The 14,644-nt window shown below is 40.5% G+C and overlaps 1 long non-coding RNA gene across 1 annotated transcript; it reads left to right on the top strand.

The window, feature by feature from the left end:
• The first annotated feature begins 2,580 nt into the window (after positions 1-2,580).
• LOC121029932 (uncharacterized) lies at positions 2,581-9,607 on the top strand. The gene is made up of 4 exons (XR_005789989.1): positions 2,581-4,092; positions 8,257-8,574; positions 9,124-9,277; positions 9,480-9,607. It is a non-coding gene; the product is annotated as an uncharacterized LOC121029932 (long non-coding RNA).
• Positions 9,608-14,644: the final 5,037 nt, after the last annotated feature.

The raw sequence follows: 14,644 nt of genomic DNA, 5'->3' as shown, positions 1-14,644 counted from the left end.
ATGTGACTTGATCTCAAGGCTAGGAGTTCAAGCCCCATGGTGGGTGTAGAGATTACTATTAAAAAAAAAAAAAAGAAGAAAGAAAAGAAATACAGCGATCAGTAAGTGTTTGCTGCCATTGGTTTTGTTAACATGTCAGGTAAAGGGTAATAGATGGGGCCAAAATGATTTCAGGGAGAAAGCCTGAAAGCTTCACGTGTTCTTCAGACGTCACATGGATTGCATTTGAGCCTTTTGTTGCAATTTGGTGTCTACTAAAACTACTAGGTCATGGAGGTTAGAGAAGCAATCTTTTGAGAACTCAGTTTAGCAAGCAATCTAGTAAGATTTGGCAAATTTAGGAGGATCTTAATGCTGTTGCAATTTGAGAATAATCTGTCAGGGAAGATTGTTGTGAATGGATTATGGACAAAATAAGACACTGTTATTGGCTAGTCATTTGAGTAGCAATATTAATGCGAAGAACTAATGCTCAGGAGAGTTCCAGTATTTAGGAGCTGCTCAACGATTGCTGCAATTTCCCCACCTCACCACAAGATGGCATATATTCCATTGTTTAAATATTTTTCTATCTGCATTTTTCTTCTGTAGTCACTTGGTCTATTTAACAAGCAGAGTAACACTAACAGGTTCTTTTGGATGCAGGCTTGGAATCAGTACTATTTGAATTAAGCTACAATTTGGTGTACTTAGTTGGGAATTTCTGTAGGTAAAACAATTATAACACTAATTCCTTAGTTTATATCCATAAAATAAAATAGAGTGTATCTGGTAATGAATTGTGACTTTTCTAGTAAAAAGTAGAATATAAATTAATGCGAGAAGAAGAAGAATTTTCTATTTTTGCTGGGAGGTGTAATCATTTAATATATACAGTTAAACAGGAGAATTGTAATTTATTTCTAGGATATGTAGCTTAGTACAGTGAAGGTAATATGCAGGGGCGTTGGATTCTTGCTCCACAACTTCTGTCATTAAGCTACGTACCTAACCTCTTTGATCTTTGGCACTTCACAGAGTCATGATTAGGATTATTAATAAATTCTTTTCTAGTGGAATGAATGACAAGGGAGAACATATTCCTTGCTTAGATTCTGTTTTTTGTTTTTTTGTTGTTTTTTTTTAAATACTTTTTGTTTTTGAGAGAGCTCAAGGGAGGGAGGGACAAAGAGAGAGATGACAGAGGATCCGAAGCGGGCTCTGCGCTGAGAGCAGCAAGCCTGATGTGAGGCTCCAACTCACAAACTAGCAGTTTATGACCTGGGCCGAAGTCAGACGCTCAACTGACTGAGCCACCCAGGCGCCCCAGTTAGATTGTGTTATTGATAGAGCTCTGAACTCGTAAAAAAAAAAAAATTTGGCGGGCTCACCTTGAGACAAGTGGTATGTGTGTAGGGGTGAGTTTAACAGTTATGATTGAAATCTAAAACTAATCCCTTTGGGTTGTGACGCTTCCAGCTTCTCTTGTGTATCATCCAACAAATTACCTTTTTTTGTTTCTTCGGAAATCAGCATTTCAAGGGTGACCTCCAGTCATGCGGTCTATACTCACTAGGCTGATGTACAGGTAAAACTTCAATGAACAGGCAAGTATAGACAGGCATTCCTAAGTTAAAAGAGAAAACATTATCACAATTGCGTCTGCTTAACAGATACCAACAAAAGGTCGTCATGGTCGGGCAACCAATAAGCTGAATGTTTGATTTGAAGGGACAAGAATTTCTCCTTTTGCCTTTTTCACCTGCACTTGTACTATATCTTTCAATGGGAAAAGCACTTGAAAAATCTCATTGTTCTGCAGGATAGCAGGAAAGTTTCAATTTTGTTGCCTTTGACCAGATTTCAGGTGAGATCGACATGCTTGAGGGCACGCTCGTGTGCTCCGGGGGTGGGTACGAGCCTTCCAGATGCAAGAATGGGAGCACTAATCTCATCAGCATTTCAGAAGTTAGACTCTTCTAACTGGGCTGGATTTCTCATTTCCATAGGATCTGCCTGCAGTGGACATACAGTATTTTTCAGGAAAAGATTTTCTCTATGATCCACAGTCCAAACCATTATTGGCTATTATGCTCCCTATCAACCAAATGCAAAAGAAACTTCTTTTTGGTGCACTGAAAGGAGATACTCTTTTCAGCCGCATTTATTTGTGTAGTTTAATGTTTACATGTAATAAACTTAGGTATAATTTCTATGCTATTCCCTTAAATGGTGAATACCCTTTCAAAATCTGTTTTAAAATCAAATTAACATAAATCTTTAAGCACATAATAAAGCTCTTTTATCATCCTATTTCTAGAGTTAAGCAGAAAACTCTATAAGCTCATTTACTTCAGATCGATTTATGACCATGGTGGGCATAAATCTGATTTCCCATATACGCATGCTGGACCCTAATGGTTATGTAAGGTAAGCAGCCTTATCTTTTTTTTTTTTTTTTTTTTTAACGTTTTTATTTTTGAGACAGAGAGAGACAGAGCATGAACGGGGGAGGGGCAGAGAGAGAAGGAGACACAGAATCAGAAGCAGGCTCCACGCTCCGAGCCATCAGCCCAGAGCCCGATGCAGGACTCGAACTCACGGACCGTGAGATCGTGACCTGAGCCAAAGTCGGATGCTTAACCGAATGAGCCACCCAGGTGCCCCTAAGCAGCCTTATCTTAAACTTGCTTGGGCTTCTTACCCGACTTCCTCAAAACACCATCATCACGTAGAGTAGCAACAGACAAAGAGCCGTGGCCTGGAAATCATAAATATGAAGTTAGTCCCAGCCTTTGCACTGTATAGTTCTGCTTTGGCCAAGTCACTTCAATTGTCTATGCCTCAGTTTACTCATCTGTAAACCTGGGTAGGTAACAGCTGGCAAATAACCATGCTTTTCCACCATGTCCTCTCTGTTACCTGTGGCAGATATCACAAACTGATAAGTGCTTTGCTGGCCTAAAAATTCTTCTCCACACAGAAAAACCCTACAATGAATCAGAGTTGGCATTAAAGATGAAACATTTTTGCCGTTCCTGTGCTGTGAGATGTTTAAAGCCCAAAGTCAACAGAGCGAGTCTTCATGTCTTTATGCATAAGCATGGAATATATTTCTTGGTTGTCGAATATGATATATTAGAAATTATTTTTACTGTCAATATTTTCCTCATAGCTAAACATTTGCCCATAGAGATTCATTTTTAAAATTTTAAATCAGTTCATTATACCAAGAAGTGCTATTGGAAAACTATAAAGGTCACAGAGACCAGAGTTTCCCTGCGTCAGAGTCAAATCAGGAAAGAGAAACCGTACTGTAATGTGAATGTGAAATTTTAATAACAATCATTAATTATAATAGGATTAGAGTATTGAGGGATTGCCTAGTAAAAATGAAGAGAATAAATTTTTAAAAACCACAGGAATAACATGTAAGGAGCAGCCACTACCCCTAGGGCTGTGAGCGTACCCAAAGAAGAGCCCAACTCCCCCACCCAAGCTTCTGGAGAGGGCACACTGATGGCTCACTGGATGGCACAGAAGTCACTGGGGGACCGCATTGGTGGAACTTGCTGGAAATCCACCCTCTAACCCTTGCCCGAAATCCTGTCTCCAGGGGGCTGGGGAAAGCTACTCCTAGAAAGGTGTCTTGTGGAAGGGACTCAGCCATTAAACTGCTTGAGCTGCCTGATGGGGTACAGGTGAGACTCCGGCTGCTGGACGCTGCCGATCACCCTACAGTGGGGCCAAGAGCTAGGGAAGCTGCCCATGCTCCAGGCAGTAGGCGCCAGGGAAGCCGTGGACCTGCGGCGACCTGCTAAGAGCACGCCACGACCGGAGGAGCCACTTCGCCCTCTGGCACCCTCTACTGACAGCTTAATATCGTGGCAGCTGGCAAAACAGAAACAGTTAAAAGATCGAACTCCCACGCCGCGGTGCAGGCAACGGAAGATGGGTTTGCAGCCGAGAGGCAAACTGATAACTGGTCTGTTCCTCTTTCCAAAGGACTCTTTGGTGTTAGCTGTTGTGTGCAACGGAGAAGTAAATTCTCAACCCTTCTCTCTGTGGACTTAGCTTGGCTAGGCTTGGGTCACTTCTGCCTTGCCCTTAGAGGTAAATCCTTTTTTTTTTCTTTCTGCACAACTACCTAACACGTCTCTCAGCCACTGACACCACCAGTTGATTTCCTCTTCGCTGCCTTTTGACCCTTTGCTGGTAATTGCCTAACAGAATTCCTGTGACTAGGAGTATCGAGTGTAAGTGAAGGTAAAAATAATGAAGCTGTCTAGTCTTGGGGTATGAGCACTAGGAGGATAAACTTACTGAATGTTGAGTTTTACTCCAGACAACATAGGGAACTCTAAAACAACACTTGTTTGAGACACTTGCTGAAGCCAGATGGCATTGGAGCAAACCGTGTCTGTGCTTTAGTGAAGCTATATAAGGTAGTCTAAAGGCCACTGAAACTGGGCTCCACCATTTGCTATCTTTGTTTTGGACAAGTTTCCTAAACTCTCTGAGCCTCAGTTTCATCATCTACAAAATGAGGATGATCTCAATTTCAGATAGATCCAAAGATGAAATGAGAAACGACTTTATCTCTGGCCCTTCCCAAAGCTGTACGAGTATATTAACAAGAAGCAAAAATAAATCCAGAAGGAGAATGTAAGAGGATACAACAGCATGAAAGGGAAGTGATCGTTTTGGAAAGTCATAGGCAGGCGGTAACTGGAACTTACTCTTGCAATGATAAAAAGTCAGGAACCAGTCAGTTTCCTGCCAGAACTTGGAAAAGGCTTAGAACGGGATGCCTCACTGAAGGCTGCAGTGCTGACGGGAGGTGAAAACGGGAAGACTGGCTGATGTCTTTAAGAGGAGCTATTAGGGGCGCCTGGGTGGCGCAGTCGGTTAAGCGTCCGACTTCAGCCAGGTCACGATCTCGCGGTCCGTGAGTTCGAGCCCCCCGTCGGGCTCTGGGCTGATGGCTCAGAGCCTGGAGCCTGTTTCCGATTCTGTGTCTCCCTCTCTCTCTGCCCCTCCCCCGTTCATGCTCTGTCTCTCTCTGTCCCAAAAATAAATAAACATTGAAAAAATAATAATAAAAAATAAATAAATAAAATTAAGAGGAGCTATTAGATCCCTAAATACCATTCCCTACCCTGAGAAGCCTGGCAGACACCCTTCTGCCCCAATTAGGAGAGATTTGCCTTCTGCAGAAATTGAACCAGATTGGTTCTGGGCTCAGAGACATAGAAGACGAGATGACATATTGAGAAAATGAGCCTTCATACCCAACTGTGAGATTCTACTGAGTGTAGGTCTCATTGTGAACTCATAATTCTTTTTCTTTTTTTTAAGATTTGATTTTTAAGTAATCTCTACACCCAACATAGGGCTCAAACACACAACCCCAAGATCAAGAGTTGCACACTCCACCAAGTGAGCCAGCCAGGCATTACGTGAACTCATAATTCTCGAGTTCGTTGAGCTTCATGGGTTTGTAGATATATTTAATCAATTTGGGAAATTACTTGGAGAGATCACTAAATTGACAAACTTTTAGCTAAGCTAAGAAAAGCAGGATACATAAATTAACTAAAATCAGCAACGGAAGTGGAGACATTACTACCAAACTTACAGAAATAAAGGTATTCAAGAGAATACTATGAAGAATTGTGTGCCAACAATTTGATAACTTAGATGACATGGCAAAATTCTTAGAAATACACAAATTATCAAAGCTGACTCAAAAAGAGAAAAATCTCAATAGACCTGTTATAAGTAAAGGGATTGAATATTTAAAAAAAAAATTTTAATGTTTATTTATTTTTGAGAGACAGAATGCAAGTGAGTTGGGACAGAGAGAGGGAGAGAGACACAGAATCCGAAGCAGGCTCCAGGCTCCGAGCTGTCAGCACAGAGCCCGATGCAGGGCTCAAACTCAGGAACTGTAAGATCATGACCTGAGCTCAAGTCGGTCGCTCAACCGCCTGAGCCACCTAGGCACCCCAGGGATTGAATCTTTAATTAAAAAAAACAAAAACAAAAACAAAACTCCCAATAAAGAAAAGTCCAGGACCAGATGGCTTCACTGGTGAATTCTATCAATCATTTAAAGGATTAACACCAGTCCTCAAACTCTTGCAAAAAGTAGACGATGAAGGAACACTTCCCAACTCATTTTATGAGGCCAGTCTTTTCCTGGTACCAAAGCCAGATGAAGACACCACCAGAAACAACTGAAGACCCATGTCTCTTATGTATATCTGATATATATTTAAGCCATAAAGAAGAGTGAAATACTGATACATGCTATAGCACAGACAAACCTTGAAAACATTACACCAAGGGGGCCTGAGCTCAGTCAGTTAAACACATGACTCTTGATTTCAGCTCAGGTCATGATCACACGGTTTGCAAGATTGAGCCCCGCACCAGAGCCAACTGACAGTGTGGAGCCTGCCTGGGCTTCTCTCTCCCTCTCCCTCCCTCTCTCTCTCAGTAAATAAATAAATAAACTTTAAAAAATTACACTAAGTTCAAAGAAGCCCGACACAAAATGTCACCTGTTTTATGACTGCAGTTATACAGAATATTCAGAACAGATCAATTCTTAGCAAGAGAATTTAGATTGGCAGTTGCCAGAGGCTAGCACAGAGGGCTAAAATAATAGCTCGTGCCTAATGGGTACAAGATTTCCTTTGGGATGATGAAAACGTTTTGGAACTAGATAGAGGTGGTGGTTGTACAACTGTGGATGCACTGAACGCCACTGAATGGTCACTTTAAAATGGCCGATTTTGTGTTCTATGAATTTCACCTCTAAAATAAATATTTGTGTTTATGTTAGGCCCTCCCCTAACTGATGCTTTTCTGGGGGTGCTGAGAGCATTGGCCCCAAATCTAATCTAATCTGCCTTCCAATATAGGGAAGGAGCTAGACATTCAACAAGCAAGTATGCAGGCAAATACACAGTTACAGTTGTGGTGAGTGTATACAGAGGAAACGAAGGAGTTGTAGGAAGAGAACAGTGAGGGAAATTGAATTAGACTGGGCGGTGGGGGAAAGGGGTGAAGGGAGAGACAGGGTCAGGAAGTTCTACCTGAGGAAATGTCTTTTCAGCGGGATCTGAAGAATCAGAATTAGCCTAGTGGGGAACTGAGTATCGCATACCCCGGACATTGGGAGCAGCACGCCAAGTGTCCCGAGACGAGAGAGAGAGAGAGAGAGCAGTGCCTTTGAGAAAAGGGAAGAGTTGGAACCCACCGATCAAGGCACCAGAAGGAGCTGGAGAGAAGGGCAATTGAACGCTATTGTCAACTGAGAAGGTAGAAACAGGAAGTAACATGACATGATTCACATTTTAAAATGCTGCTGTGTGGTGAACAAATTGTTGAGAGGCAGGAATGAAAGCAGCGAGATCAGTTAGGGGGTGTGACATTTTACGAAACAGCCTGCAAGTTTGTGACATTGCTCCCATTGAGAAGTGGTGTCTCCGTCCTCCCCCTTGGATCCGAGTGGGCTCACGGCTGCTTCAAACAAAATACAACAGAACTGACACCTAGAGGACTCTTAAGGCTGGGTCATAAAAGACCATTCAGATTCTTCCTCATGTTCTAGGGATATGCACTGTGGGGAAACCCAGCTGCCATGTCTGACTGTCCTGTAACTGCCCAGCTCGAGAGGCTTATGTAGACACTTCTGTTGCTAGCCCTAGCTGAACCCAGTCTTCCAGGCACCCTCCACACCCCCAAGGGACCAGAGAGGGGAGTCCAGCTATCTTGGACCCTCTGGCCCAGCCCATGTTCCAATGAATGCCATTCAGCGACTTCAGTTGTTTCCTTGAGGAGCAGAAGAGTGGCCCAGCTCAGCTCTATGGGCACCCCCAGACCCTTCTCAGATTCTGATAGTCTACTTTGAGGCTCCTCCAGATGGGGGCTGGGGGACACACATCGGCCTACCTCACCTGATAGTCTTTTGGATCAATCTCTTCAGAAAGAAGGTGAAGGAAGGGAATAAGATGAGCAAAAAACCAAAATTGGAGTCTCATTGCTGCCACTGTTAGTAGTGCCTGATTTAAGGCACGTTATTTAATCTCATTACTCCTTGGTTACCTAATTCATAAAATGGGGATGATGATACAATGGTGCTGATCTCACGGGTTCGTTGAGAGAATGACAGAAGAGAATGCATACAAAGTGCTCAAAGAGTGCCTGGCATATTTTAAGTGCCTAGTTTATATTACTTATTATTAATGCCTAAATTCTATTCCATAGATCAGAACAAAATTTGGCAAGTGAGACTACTCCGTGGTTTCTGAGTTGGCTTAATTTCTCAATATTATACCAGTGTCAAGATTCACTGTTGCTAGAACTAATACTTTTAAAAATTAAGTATGTCATGATTTGGAAATTTGATATCACAGAAATATATCATGATAGGTTAAAATAACCTTGTCTCCAAACACTTTCCAGGTACAAAAATAAACAACTAGAACTATACATGGGAATGGAAGACCAGAGTTAGTGAATGAAGATATGAAAGTGCTTTGAAAGCAAGCTGGGAGGTTTTGATGACAACCTTTTGGCCATTCGGTATCACCATCCCCAAGGATACCGGCTCCAGAGTACCTTAAATATACATGACAAACACAGCTCAGGAGAAGAAAATGTCCCATCCCTTCTTCTTCTTTGGTCATAAGTGTGGAGACTAATCTTCTTGTGTCATTCTCTCCAAGAGAGAATGGTGCTTGGAAATGTGAATAATGTGTGGAACTGTAAATTTTTATAGTGTTTTTGAGGCTGATTAAAAAAAAAATCATTGGCAAACATAAAAGACTTAGTTCCCAGATATTCATTTTAGTATCGTTTATAGTAACAACCTAAATAGTTAGTTTTGCAAATTTCTGTAAGGAATTATAGTTTATTAACTCACTGGAATATTAACTATTCCATAAACATGATGGTGTAAAACTATATTGTTGACATAGAAATATATTTAGGTATATTAATTCGTGAGGGAAAAGCAGGTTACATTGTTAACATTTTATAACTTTCAGATAACGGAGGGAAAGCTCGAGGTAAAAAAAAAAGTCCCCACAAAGAAGCAAACTTTGAGATTCCCGGTGTTTTATTTTCGACTAGAATCTTAAAGAAATCCAGAAGGACACGTGCTGAAGATATAGAACCTGTTGTGGGGCTGGCCCGATGAAGACTTGCCACAGAACAAAAGGAAATGGCGGGTTACTGACCTGCCCTTCGGAGAGGTTCCAGAGCAATCTTCGGGGATCGCCCTATGGTTAGTCACTCTGAATCTCCCTTAACAAGCTGAAAACCCAGAACAAAGCACAGGATCAAACTCTAAACCTGTGTCTGCCATAGTCTGTTTTGCAAAACACTAGTTCCATGGTATATGCATAGTTAATAAAATAAGAAGCATGTTCCTTTCTCAAATAGTTTGGGGAAGCTTTTAGATTAAATGTTGACAAATGTATTTGCAGGAGCGCCTGACCGGAACCTTGAATGTGAAGCTGTGCTTGGTGATCTCCCAAACAGAGGTACCACGTTCACACTTCTCTAACTAGTGTCCTCGGAGATTCCTCATGGAAAAAAAGTGTCCCATGGTCCATAAAGTAGAGAAATATGTGTCAATGGGCTAGACACCTTCTCATCTTTGAATGTCTTGCTTTTTCATCTCCTGTATTCAGCCCACTGGCATTGATTTGTTTCTTCCATCATGATATTTTTCGAATGTGTCCATTTAAAATCATATATTATTTTATTTTTTTTTAATTTTTTTTAACGTTTATTTATTTTTTTGGGACAGAGAGAGACAGAGCATGAACGGGGGAGGGGCAGAGAGAGAGGGAGACACAGAATCAGAAACAGGCTCCAGGCTCTGAGCCATCAGCCCAGAGCCCGACGCGGGGCTCGAACTCACGGACCGCGAGATCGTGACCTGGCTGAAGTCGGACGCTTAACCAACTGCGCCACCCAGGCGCCCCTAAAATCATATATTATTTTAACATATGCCTGGGTGGCACCTGGCTGGCTGTGGCACCTGTGTGGCTCAGTTGGTTAGGCATCCGACTCCTGATTTAGGATCAGGTCATGATCTCATTCACGATGGTGAGATCGTGCCCCACGTCAGGCTCCATGATGGGCAAGGAGCCTCAAGATTCTCTCTCTCTTCCTCTACCCTTCTCCCCAACCTGCACTCTCTCTCTCTCACAATAAATAAATAAATAAACAAATAAATAAATAAATCATATATTAACATTGAGCTTCTATTAAATACTAGGCATTTAAAAACCTTTATCATTTAGTTTTTGAAAAATTATGGATGCTAATTTCACCACTGCTTTCTAAGTAGAGACACTGAGGTGTAGAGAGATTGGGTACCTTGATCAGGGTCAACGGACTCATAAGTGATTGAGCTTTGATTCAAGTCTTTGAAGTACATGCTTTCCCCAGTAGCACATTTTAATTCTACTTCAATGACCTTCCTTATTTTCACTATGCACCACAGCAACAGCCTCCTTAGTTTGTCTTCCTTCCCGGCGGTCTCTTTCTGCTTCGATCCGCCTAGCCCTGCTGTATTCCTGCTGCCAGGCTAATTTCTCTTACATGCATGTATCCCAAAGATCAAGGGCCCCCAAAGCTCTTATTTGAATCTGGCAGGGGCGGGAGCTGTGAGGGTCCAGTGGCTTCATGGAAGCTTCACCTATGGAAAAAATGTTTCTGCTGCCATTAAAACTTTCAAAGAAAAAAAGATTATAAATTATCAGAAGAAGGTGAGACAGTTAATAAACTTTCTAGAGTATTTGAGTATGTGCCCTCAAGTCAAGTAGCATCTTGAGAGGAGCAGGATATGGAGAAGGAATGAACTAAGGTCCGGTTATTGCCTGATTTCCCTCTTTGCCTGCTGCACACCATGGGGAGGTAGGTCCTTCTCCCCTGCACAGGAGACCAGGTCTGGGAAACCTACCAACAATCCATGATGGAAATTGGAAAGGGAAGCTGATGTTTTGATTAAGCGAATATTTGAAATTATTTCATTCCAAAGAAAAATATCCCAATTAAAGTGCCAAGCATTCAGTATTCACAAACAGAAAACAGATGCAACATGTGTTCAGTTTGAAACTGACTTGGGAATGACTCTCCCGAAACTGAATGTGGACATATTTAAACAATATAATTCATAACAGAGCTCTAGAAGGGTTTCGAAGAGGAGACAAAGGAGTACTATACACACATTTAGCTATCCCTAGAGTATGGGCATGTACCGAATGTAATAAATATATGTCTGCTATTTAGCTCTGCAATTTCCACATGCTTTTTACGTGACTGCATTACTGATTACATAAGACACTAAAATCTTTTTTTAGGAATACATATAATGGTAGCGTTTTTAGAACCAAATTATAAAAATAATTAGCCAGTGGAAAAACTTTTTTTTCTACTTCTCAAGTTCAATATTTTCCTGAAAAAAATTTTCTGCTTCCTGATTTGGAAAATGAACTTGGAGCCAAGATTTACTTTCTCTTAGAAAGGAAACTTCAATAAAGTTTTGTCATTCTTTGATCCTTTTAGAAAAACGAGGCTTATTACTCTTCAGAAAACAAAATTCTCCGATAACTTCTTGCATTCCTTCGGTATAAACGTGGGAGTACAAGACAGGATCATAGTTAAAAAAAATTATTCTCAGGACTGCTAAATTCTAGCCAATCTTCCACCCAAGTGAATAAAAAGTTTTAGCAGGTCCATAAAATGCTTCCACATATTTCTAACCAGAAAGTTGATGGTGGATACCAGGTTGTAATGTTTTGCAGTTAATATTGTCATCAGTATTTTCCATATGTGTTTTTTTTTTTGTTGTTTTCCTTGATTTACCAAATGAGATTTCTCAAATTTTTAATGCGTTGTTTTAGCTATAGTCTTCACATTCAAAATAAATTTACAGAGAATCTATTCAACAAATATATATTGAATGCTTGCTATGTGGAAAACACTATGCTGTGCTGTTTTGAACTTTCCATTTGAATTAAACTTTTATATTGGTTAACTTATGTGTTAATTTCATAGACTGATTTTAGAAGCAAATTTTCAATTAGCTTTTCTTTATTCTAGTTCCTCACTAACCTACTTTACAATTGACTCTGTACCTGTGGCGTCGCAGTTGATAAAAAAGAGTGGGTTTAATACGGTGTATTATGCATCCAGTACAATTTTAAATTATTAATCTGATGCAAAAGTGGGGAATAAGATTAAAACGTTAAATAAAAGTGGAAATATATAGATATAGTATGTGACCTAAGACAATATAAGCATATATGTGACCAGCGAAGATATTATGATAGATTTCATTATTTGCCCCATTTCCCCCTCCCCACCCCACTTTCCCTCTATGCCATGCCATTTGGCAGTGCTCTCCCACAGTAGGCATACTTCTTATGGACTATTACTTAGGTTGTGTTTGATCTCTCCTTTTGGTTTGGTCATGTGAATTGCCTTGGTCAATAGAATGAGGCAGAAGGGATAGCGTGCTAGCTCCAAAGTTAAGCCTCAAGGGATCTTGCATATTTCCACTTTCTCTCTTGTGTTCCTGCCACCCATGAGAAAGATAAGCCCAGGCCTAGCCAGGTGCCAGAAAAAAGGAATTTAGACACATGGAAGTGGGTTGCCCCCACTAAAGTAGTCGAAGCAACCTATAGCTGGAGCCCAGCTCTTATCAGCTCTGTTAGTTTTCCAGGACTGCCATAACAGACTAGGGGGCTTCAACAACAGAAATTCGGTTTTTCACAGCCCTGAAGCCTGGAAGTCTGAGATCAAGGCTAGAAGTCTGGTAGGTTTGGTTTCTTCTGAGGCTTCTCTTCTTGGCTTGTAGCTTGTCTTTATGTTCACCTAGCATTCTCTTTTTAGCATTCCTCTTTTGTAAGAACACCAATCATACTGGATTAGGCCCACCATAATGACCTAATTTTAACTTAGTTACTTCTTTAAAGAGCCTTTCTCCAAATACAGTCACATTCTGAGGAACTAGGTGTTAGGACTTTGACATATCATTTTTGGGGGGATGCAAGTCAACCTGTGACATCAACCAAACTCAGCCTAGATCAGGCAATCCTCAGGTGTCAAAGAGATTCATCAGCTATAATAATAATAATAGATTAGCATTTTAAGGAAGTGAATTTTGGTGTGCTTTGTTTCAAAATATTAGCTTATCAGGGGCGCCCGGGTGGCTCAGTTGGTTGAGCGTCCGACTTTGGATCAGGTCATGATCTCACAGTTTGTGAGTTTGAGTCCCACATCAGACTCTTGGCAGTCAGCGCAGAGCCCATCTTGAATCCTCTGTCTCCCTCTCTCTCTGCCCCTCCCCCGCTCATTCTCTCTCTCTCTCTCTCTCTCTCTCTCTCTTTCTTTCTCAAAAATAAATAAATACATTAAAAAAATTAGCTAACCAGTACAACCTGCATGAAAAAAATTTAAATAATTATTGGTCATGAGATATGGGGTAAAAATATTTTAAGATTGTTGGGTCACCTAGGTGGCTCAGTTGGTTAAGCGTCAGACTTCGGCTCAGGATATGATTTCCTGAGTCTGAGATGTGCTGACAGCTCTGAGCCTGGAGCCTGTTTCAAATTCTGTCTCCCTCTCTCTCTCTGCCCCTCCCCCACTTGTGCTCTCTCTCTCTCTCTCTCTCTCTCTCTCAAAAATAAACATTAAAAAACTTAAAAAAAAAATGATTGTTGCTACATATTCTTTTAAATTGGCTGTATTTTTTTCTGTATATAAAGTAATACTTCTCCATTGTTATAAAAACAGAAAATATAGTAATACATAAAATATAAAAACAAGACTCAGTTGTAATGTGCCCCCTTCCCCATCATGGTAGAAAACCAATGTTAAATACCTTTTAATTACTTTCCTATTTACAAACACAAACATATCCATACATATTTTTACACATACATCCACACATATTTTTACAAAATCAAGTATTGTATTATACATATTTTAAACTGCTTTTACTTTTTTTTAATAAAATTTCCAAGGATAGTGTTCTGTTAATGTAAAGCTATATCATAATTTTAATGACTGCATAGTATACTCTTTTATCAATTACCAGAATTTGCTAACTTTTTATTGGCTATTATTTAGATTGCATTCATTTTTTAAAAAATTTTTTTAATGTTTATTTTTGAGAGAGACAGAGACAGAGTGTGAGGTGGGGAGGGGGCAGAGAAAGGGAGACAGATTCTGAAGCAGGCTCCAGGCTCTGAGCTGTCAGCACAGAGCTCGACTCAGGGCTCGAACTCATGGACCACAAGATCATGACCTAAGCTGAAGTCGGGCACTTAACCGAGTGAGCCACCCAGGCGCCCCTAGATTGACATTCATTTTTTATCATTATTTTATTGTTTTCATTAAAAATAAAAGATGCAATAATGTTTCTTTCTAAAATGCCTTGAGATTTGGGGTTAAAAAAATAAAATACATGTGGAGACTATTACTAACTATAAGTTACCATAGGTTTTTCTGCCAACTTTACATAGATGGCTTTAACAAAGTATAACGATGAAAATGTATTTGGCCTTGGTATAAAGGTCAGTGAATTTAAATAAGGATGATGGTTACAGCAGAGCTGATAATTTCTTTAAAAATT

This window comes from Herpailurus yagouaroundi, unplaced genomic scaffold, assembly GCF_014898765.1.
Source record: "Herpailurus yagouaroundi ecotype Mexico unplaced genomic scaffold, PumYag 139, whole genome shotgun sequence".
NCBI lineage: Eukaryota > Metazoa > Chordata > Mammalia > Carnivora > Felidae > Herpailurus > Herpailurus yagouaroundi.
Note: the sequence above shows the minus strand (reverse complement) of the source record. Positions and strands in the feature narration are given on the sequence as shown.